The 8,762-nt window shown below is 37.9% G+C and overlaps 1 pseudogene; it reads right to left on the bottom strand.

Annotated features, from left to right (window-relative positions):
• LOC103728137 overlaps positions 1-8,002 on the bottom strand; it is a 24,653-nt pseudogene extending 16,651 nt beyond the window's left edge.
• Between the last annotated feature and the right edge of the window lie 760 nt (positions 8,003-8,762).

Raw genomic sequence — 8,762 nt, 5'->3', positions numbered from 1 at the left:
CATTTCATTATTTTAACACCCCCTAACAACCAATTTTGAAGATAGATCTATGCACAGATTTAAAAGAAGTAAATTATTAAGTTTGATTACCTTGTATCTATATTTTAAGAGTTTGCTTTGTTTCTGATATGACTCTGATTTAAATTTCCCAAATAGGGTTGTGCTGGATGGGAGAAAATACAGACTGTAAACAAAGCAGTGCTCACATCACTTCTAGCTGTTGCCTGTCAAGCCTGGTCTCTATTTCCCTACCACTGCCACCTTCTTTGAATCAAGCCTCTTATCTGCCTGCTGCTGTGGTCTTCCCACTGTCTCCCCTGCCTCAATCACTCATGTCTTTCCATCCTTGCCTTCACAATAGTATACTTACATTCCTGGAAGAATTAAGCAGATATCTCATCACTAGTCTAAAAACAAGGGGCAGGTGAGGGTGAAGTAAACACTATGGCTTTGTAGGTGCTTGTTTCTTGTCTCAATCCCATTCCTGTGTCTTCTTCAGTGTGTGTCCTTTGCCTCTACACAGAACTTCATGTCCCTTAGAATATGCCAGAAACTTGTCAGTCTCCACTCACCCAAATGGTATTTAGAAAATTAGGAAAAACAAACTCTCATCAATGTCCTTACTGCTTTCTGTTCTGTGAGAGCTTGAAAATGGCACGTTGGATTTCTGTAGTAAGTCCATCTGACTCCAACACACTTGTTGCTACTCATCAGACTTCACACATTTAAACCACATTTTAAGCTAAATAGTAACTCTGAACTTTTTGTTCTTAATTCTGTTCTATAGAGACAATAAGATATTTTATAATAATATTTTATAATAGTTTGGGAAGTTTAGTGAGAAAATAATGGAAAATGTAGACTGTTGAAAGCTACATTGTAGGTTAGTTTAGAAAAGTAATATGAATAATGCTTGGGAGAAGAATTAAAAATCAGGTTGCTATTCTTAGATACAAGTCCATCAAGTATCAATGAGTGGGGAGATATTCTCAGACCTTACTACATGACTCCACTGAAAAGGGCACAGTGCTACATCTGAGGCAAAGAAACAGGTTCGTAAGAAGGGTAAGATAACTTCCAGACAGAGTCTGACATGGACCAGAGAATAATTCTTTCCACTCTGCTAGTACACATAAATACACACGGTGGAAAAATGCAGCTTCTCTAGTTAATTTTTCTCAAGGGATTCCTTTGTGAGACAAGAAACAGAAAGTACTTACAGAATTGAGATTTTGCATGAACATTATGGAGTTCCAGGAAGTCTGGAATTTGTCTGGAATAAACATACATCTGGGTTCATACAGCCCTGTCTGTGAGTCAGGCCGGCATTGCTGCGTCATACAACTGCCTTTCTGGCATTCGTTGACCACATTTGTGCCCGTAATGTCAGTGGAACATCTATGAAAAAAGAATTAGCTTTCTTTTTTCGGTGTTGGGTCTTGAAACCAAGGCCTGTGCATGCTAAGCAAGCACTCTGCAACACAGCCACATCCTCAGCCAAAATTACATGAGTATTTTCCTTTTAAAATTCTTCTATTTTTCAGTACTAGGAGTTGGACCTAGGCAAGCTGACATCCTAAAATCTCTCTGAGTAATAACTGCTCTTGGTCATGTACCAAAAACCTCATTTTGGCAAGAGCAGATACAATGCTTTACCCCATACTCACTGATGATTTCAGTAGAAATTGTTTTTAAACCTTTCTTCTTATTTTTTTTTAAAAAGCAAGGTTTCACTATATAGCACCACTTGGCTTGAAGCTTGCTATGTAGACCATCTCAGACTGTTTTTGATCTCACAATGGTTCGCCTGTCTCTGCCTCCCAAGTGCTGGAATTAAAAGCATGTGCCACCATGTCTGGCTATTACTATTATTTTTAATGAGTGCGTGTATGTTTGTGTATGCGTGTTCATGTGTGGGGGCATGTATATACAGGCATGTGTGTGTGCATGTATGTGGAGGACAGCCTTGGGTATCACCGTCAGGAATGACATACATTCACCTTCTTTGAGACAGGGTCTCTCCTTGGCTTGGAATGTACCAGTTTTGCTCTCTATCTCTCTAAGACTGAGGTTACAAGTGTGGGCCATCATCACTGGCATTTTTGGATGATTTCTGGGGATCATATTCAGGTCCTTGCCCTTGGCAAGTAAGCACTTTACTGAGTGAGCCAGTTTCCCTGCTAAAAAGTATTTTTAGCGCAAACTCATTAAACATTCATCACTCACTAATACAACCAATAAATCTACTGTATGTTACCATGAATTAAAAATAGTAATTCCTAACTTACAGAGATGTAAAGATTACATGAGTTAAGAGTTACAGAGGAATTGTTTTTAATGAGATGGGGAGAGTCAAAATTATGCTTAAATTTCTTTTAAATTTCCATGTGTATGATACACATTGCTTTAAATTCATAATGTTTTGCTGTTTTCATTTAGAGCAAGTGAGCTAGACTGAAGGAAGAAATAAAAATAAACCATTATTGAAATGTTTTAATACTCAAATGAACCATTTGGGTTTCTTGATTAAGATAATTGTGAAGTAGCTGGCAGGGAATGGGAAGAAGAGTATGAGTGAAAGACTGTAAGCCATTTCTATTTATATGAAGAATGAATTTCCATCATTAAACTTCATAGTTCATTTTCATAGGTCTGTTTTATTGCAAAGATAAGGGAGATGACAAGCAGTGCCTTCCAAAAGAATTAGCTCTGAAGTTAGCCCCAAAGTTGAACTTACACATGGTGGAACTTAAAATGCCTGGCACTCTGTAGGAACTCAATGAATGCTGTTTTAGAGATTTGTTTTTACTAAAACCCCCTTTATAATTGATTATAGGAAGCCCATTCATTCTTCCTCAGTTTATCAAATATTTATTGCTTGATAATAGCTTAGTTTTAACTTTTTTGCCTATCAGAAGATTTAAAAAATCATAGTCTTCAAGGATACAAAAGTGGATTGAAGGAAAAAAAAAAATCAGATCCACAGATAGGGATGGCTGATAGAAGTCTGAGAGAAGTGCACACAGGTTGGCCCAGGAGCTCACCCCAGGGTATCTAACCTGAACTAGGAGGAGAAGAAAGCTATCTAGAAAAGAAAAATTTAAATGTTGAATAGGTATTGTCTGGGCAAAGGATAATTTTGTGGTGGGAAAGTGGGAGTGAGAATTCAGATCTGAGAGTAGCTCAGCCTGTATGAAAGGTTCCAGGCAGCTCTGCAGACCAAGAAAACACCACAGAGGGGACAGGGACAAGTATTTCTCTAGCACCCCTCTTCTATCACCATTTTCTCTCAAAGGTTTATTTCCCCATGGCATTGATTTCTATCCTCAATACTCTTGAAATATTCTAAGTGCTTGTTATTTTTAATTTAAAGTCTTAAACACTGGGACTGAAGAGATGACTCAGTGGTTAAGAGCACTGGCTGCTTTTGCAGAGGACCCAAGTTTGATTCCCTGCACCCACATGGTGGCTAACGATCATCCATAACTCCAGTTTCAAGGGAATCCAGTGCCCTCTTCTGATCTCCCTGGGCACAGCATGACATGGGTGTATGCAGACTAAATATACTCACAAACATAAAAATAAAAAATGGGGGGTTGGAGAGATGGCTCAGCAGTTAAGAACACTGGTTGTTCTTGCAGAAGACCCGGGTTCGAATCCCAGCACCCACATGGCAGCTAACAACTGTCCATAACTCCAGTTCCAGGGGATCTGACAGCCTCTTCTGTCCTCCGTGCGCATTGCACGACACGGTGTACTTATCTACATGCAGGCAATACATGCATACACATAAAATAAAAATAATAAATAAAAATATAAAAAAATAAAAATAAAAAAAGTTAAAAATAGGGACCAGGTTTGGTGGCACACACCTTTAATCCCAGCACTTGGGAGGCAGAGGCAGGTGAATCTGTGAGTTCAAGGCCAGTCTGGTCTACATAGTGCATTCCAGGCCAGCTGGGGCTACAGGGAGACCCTGTCTTACAAATAAATAAATAAATAATAAAATATTTTTAAAAGTCTTAAACATCATATAAGGTGATAGTTAAGACTTGATTAGATCTACTTCCAGCATTGTATGTCTTAAAAAAATCAATCTATTCATTTACCTTTATGAGAAATAGAGTTTTCATCAATTTGAAAGTAAAATATATTTGTCATGAAGCTCTAGAAATCTGTTTCAGGAAGTGGATTCACTTTAAAAAGTTCTGTTTGTAAAAATGTGGGTAGAATGGGAAACAGGAGTAAGAGAAGGTAAGGGGAAGAAAAGGAAGACAAATATGACATCTCATAGGCAGAATCTAGATGGAAATGTGTATGGAAAATAAAAGTATAAAAAGTAAACTTTTAAAGTGCATAGGATTGAATTCCAATTCTCTGATGTGTTGGGGTTTAGGTATTTTGTTTTTATTCTTCTAGTAAACCATGTTGGAAAATTCCTGTGATACTGAAGTGGGTCCCAATTCCTTCCTGACCTTCACCTGAAAGTGGTATCACCAGAATTGATTTGATACACATTTATATTTGATGGCAGTTTGAATATCGTAATTGATTGCATGAGCACAGAACCACTTGACACAGCCTTTGCTAACCTATACAGAACCCTGAAGAGTCATAAGAAAAACGTTTTAAGAACAGATTTGTAATACAGTGGTACCTTGTTGCTTCAATAGTGTTCCTTGTGGACATGTAGAAGGGCCGGTCCACATTATACTCATCGAACACTCCCCACTGGAGAAGAGCCCACTCGTAGACAAAAACTCTGCCTGTGAGAGAACATTGCCATTTATAAAGCTGTAGCTAATGTATTTGAATAAGATTTTCTACTATTTTAAATCTTTTTGTCCATATTTCAAACTGAGTTAAGGAACTCTTTAGCTCAAAAAATTCTAATTGCTCAAGAAAGTTCAAATATGTTAGTCTCACTAAGTGACTCATTTTATTTTCAAACCTGAATATACAAATAGGTTGAATGTAAATAGTATATTTTCAAAGTAAGCATTTACATAATGCTTACTTTTTCTCTTCTTAAAATCTTTAAAAATTGCATTTATGATAGTGTTATACTTCCCCCCATTGGAAATTAAAAAGTATAAAATAAATACCTCAGGGTCCATAGATAGGCAAATTATCCGTCAATAGGAATTTTTGGAGTAAAGTGTATGTATTGTCTTTTGTCCCCACATTGTCCATATTGGAGTGTGTAGGGGTCATCTCCATATTTCAGATGAGGGTCTGCAACTATGACATCTGCCTGAAACACAGAAGAACAAATAGATCCCAAGAAGCAAAATGTTTAAAAAATAAGGTCCTTTTCTTCTCCATTAAGAAGAGCTGGAGTGGGATAGATGGCTCAGCGTGTTAAGTGTTTCCTGTGCAAGCATGAGGACCCGAGTTTGGATCCCAACACCTACATAAAAGTAGGGTGTGGTGACACACGTCTGTAATCCCAGTGATGGAGGGTGGAGACAAGTGTTAACAGGAGAAGGCTCTACAGCCCACTTAGCTGACTTGGTGAGCTTCAGGTTCAGTGAGGGATCCTGTCTCAATAATAATAATAATAATAATAATAATAATAATAATAATAATAATATAATAGCATAATATAATAGCAGTAGAGTAAGACAGTGTTGGCCTCTGGCTGCCACATGTCTACATACACACACGGGTACACAGTCTCACAGACATATGCATGTATATGTGGACATGTACACACACATAGATTACACATACAATAAAAAGAAATGTTGTGCTACCAATTTAATTGCTAACTTGATGATTAGTTATTATCAAAAACTTTTAATTATTCATTTGTAAAAGGCACAGGAAACAGATTAGGAACTGGATGGGATCCCTACATTGTCATGTGATTCTTGTTCCGGCATCAAGTACTCAGATTTTGACTTCCAGGTTGTTGGAATTAAAAGGCTTACATTCCTGAAATAAAATCTTCCTTTGGTGGCTTCAAACAGGTAAGTAGAAGCTTTGGTTACTATTTCCTGACAAGATTAAAAGTACATTGTGGTAGCAGTTTCACAGCAAAATGAGCATAAAAGTCTGTACACAAACTAGAAGAAATAAGCTGAAGCTCCTTTCTCCCCAATATTTTTGTACAAATTAACTGAAAAAAGGGGTACATTTTACTATATCTCTCCAATCTGTAAACTCATTTCCATATCTTCAAAGTCAATTCTGATTTTTGTCTGTCCGCCTCTCCAGGTAGCAGTATAGGCTGATGGGAATGAAGGTGTGGGGTGAGATTCAAAAGTGACTAGGCTTAGGAGTCTTTTGACAAGTTGTTTATATAATCAATTTTCTTACAATTGGCTTGTTTAAACAAATTGGGAGTTTAGTGTTAGGTAGATTATTATACTTGATATTAATTAGAATTATTTTTGTTGTATTTATTTTGAGATATAGCCTCTCTAAATAGAATATGTTCATAAAAGACCAGGTTTTACCAAGCGCTAATAAAGGTTTTACCAATTGATTTTGGCCTGCCACTTACTGTATGACTCTAAAAATTGACAATTTCATTTATAGAAGAGTGAAAACCTTCGCTCTTAAATATCTTAAGAGGACAACAAGAGGAGCTAATAACTATATATTAAAGTGCTATGTACAAAATATTCTATTAGTGTGCTGGATAGCTTTAGTTGTCAACTTGACACACCTGGGTAGAGGGAGCTTCGACTGGGGGAATTTCCTCCATTGGACTGGTCTGTGGTCATGTCTGTGGGGCATTTTCTTGATTTTTGAGTGATATGGGAGGGCCCAGCCCACTGTGGGTGGTGCCACCCCCAGGCAGGTTGTCAGGTATGTATGAAAGCAGGCTGAGCAAGAGTTAAAGGAGCAAGTAAGTAAGCAGCGTTCCTCCATGACCTGTGCTCTAGCCCCTACCTCCAGGTTCCTTCCCTGAGTTCCTGCCTTGGGCTCCCAAAGTAATGAACTGTGACCCAGGAGATGTAAGCTGAATAAACTCTTTTCTCCCCAAGTTGGTATTGGTCAGAGTATTTTGTCACAGGTGATATGGGAGGGCCCAGCCCACTGTGGGTGGTGCCACCCCCGGGCAGGTTGTCAGGTGTGTATGAAAGCAGGCTGAGCAAGAGTTAAAGGAGCAAGCAAGTAAGCAGCGTTCCTCCATGACCTGTGCTCTAGCCCCTACCTCCAGGTTCCTTCCCTGAGTTCCTGCCTTGGGCTCCCAAAGTAATGAACTGTGACCCAGGAGATGTAAGCTGAATAAACTCTTTTCTCCCCAAGTTGGTATTGGTCAGAGTATTTTGTCACAGCAATTGAAAAGAAACTGGAACAATTAGTACAAACAAACTTAGAAACAAATCAATTTCAAAAATTTGAATGTTTTCTTTAAGATAAGATACATAGGATTTATAAGTTTTCCAGAGTTGAGCAAATATGAACAACTGGAAAATTGGAAGATAATGATGTGCTAAGGCTTAAATGTAAATTAGCTGTGTCATTACTTTGTAAAAATAACTTCATGAAGATAAGTAAGAACATTTCTCCACTTGCTCTAAAATCTTCCACCTTAGGTAGTTAATATTTTATTAAGAGATTTTATTAATATATAATAAAAATATAAAACCAAGCAGATATTAATCTTGACAGTGTAGTTAATACTGCATATATCATGAATATTGTCAAAACAGCTCTGGGTGGTTATAACTTTATTTTCTTGCGTGTGTGTATGTGTGTGTGTGTGCGTGTGTGTGTGTGTGTGTGTGTGTGAGAGAGAGAGAGAGAGAGAGAGAGAGAGAGAGAGAGAATGTGTTTAGATGCCTAGGTAAACGTAATGAAAAAATATGAGGCTAATAACATTTCTTCTTACCTTGATGCTTTGGATGAGCTTTTCGTCTTCTGGTACACTGGGGTTAACTGCAATGACCATGCCCTCATATCCATTGTTATTCAGATTTACCATTGAGCTTCTCACCCCCTGCAAGAGATGCAGGGTTAAGAACAGAGTAGCCTTCAGACCTAGCATCGCGTTTGTTTGCGCACACTGCACTGAAGATAATGGCCATGCAAGGAGGGTATTTATATGTCTGCTTGACTCAGGAATTTGAATCGAGACCAAAATATTTGCATAATTTTGATACTGTAAAACAGTAGTATTTGCCTTTCATTTCATTAATTCTAAAGACTTTGAAGCTATTACAAAATTTCACTCATTAAGCTCTGTTTGTATGAGTTTATTTTGTAAAACTGCAAGTATAGTCTAGTCTTCCAGGGTTTCAGTGGGGAATGAAATGTCCCTGAACCTACCTGACTACAGGAAAAACTGGCTGTTGCACTGAAACCACAGCCTGTCTCCAAATAATGACAGTATCCCATGCTTGCCAGTCCAGGCTTGGGGCAGCCTTACCTGTAAAACTTTCCCAAAGCATCTTTCCTGGAAGGCATTATATTTTCTTTCACCTTATCTGAGTCATTGTTAGTGTATACTACCTGCATTGTTTTAGCTAATCTTAACATAATTTATCTCCTTACTTTATTGTAAACTCTTTTGGCAGCAACAGATTTTTTTCTCAGTTTAACCCCTCTCTCAGCCTCAGTTTCCCTAACTGTGAAATAAAGACAGAAGTATGTTCTAAAAGGAATGTTTTAGGGGTTAAATTAAGTAACATGTGAATCTGGGCTTGGTGACACAAAATAGAGTAAGAAAAGGTCTATAAGGGAATTGTAGCACAGCACTAGGGAGCCCAGTGTTAGTGGATCATTTCTTGTGGTGAAAGAATCAGAAA

Source organism: Nannospalax galili, unplaced genomic scaffold, assembly GCF_000622305.1.
Source record: "Nannospalax galili isolate Female #2095 unplaced genomic scaffold, S.galili_v1.0 scaffold9, whole genome shotgun sequence".
Classification (NCBI taxonomy): domain Eukaryota; kingdom Metazoa; phylum Chordata; class Mammalia; order Rodentia; family Spalacidae; genus Nannospalax; species Nannospalax galili.
Note: the sequence above shows the minus strand (reverse complement) of the source record. Positions and strands in the feature narration are given on the sequence as shown.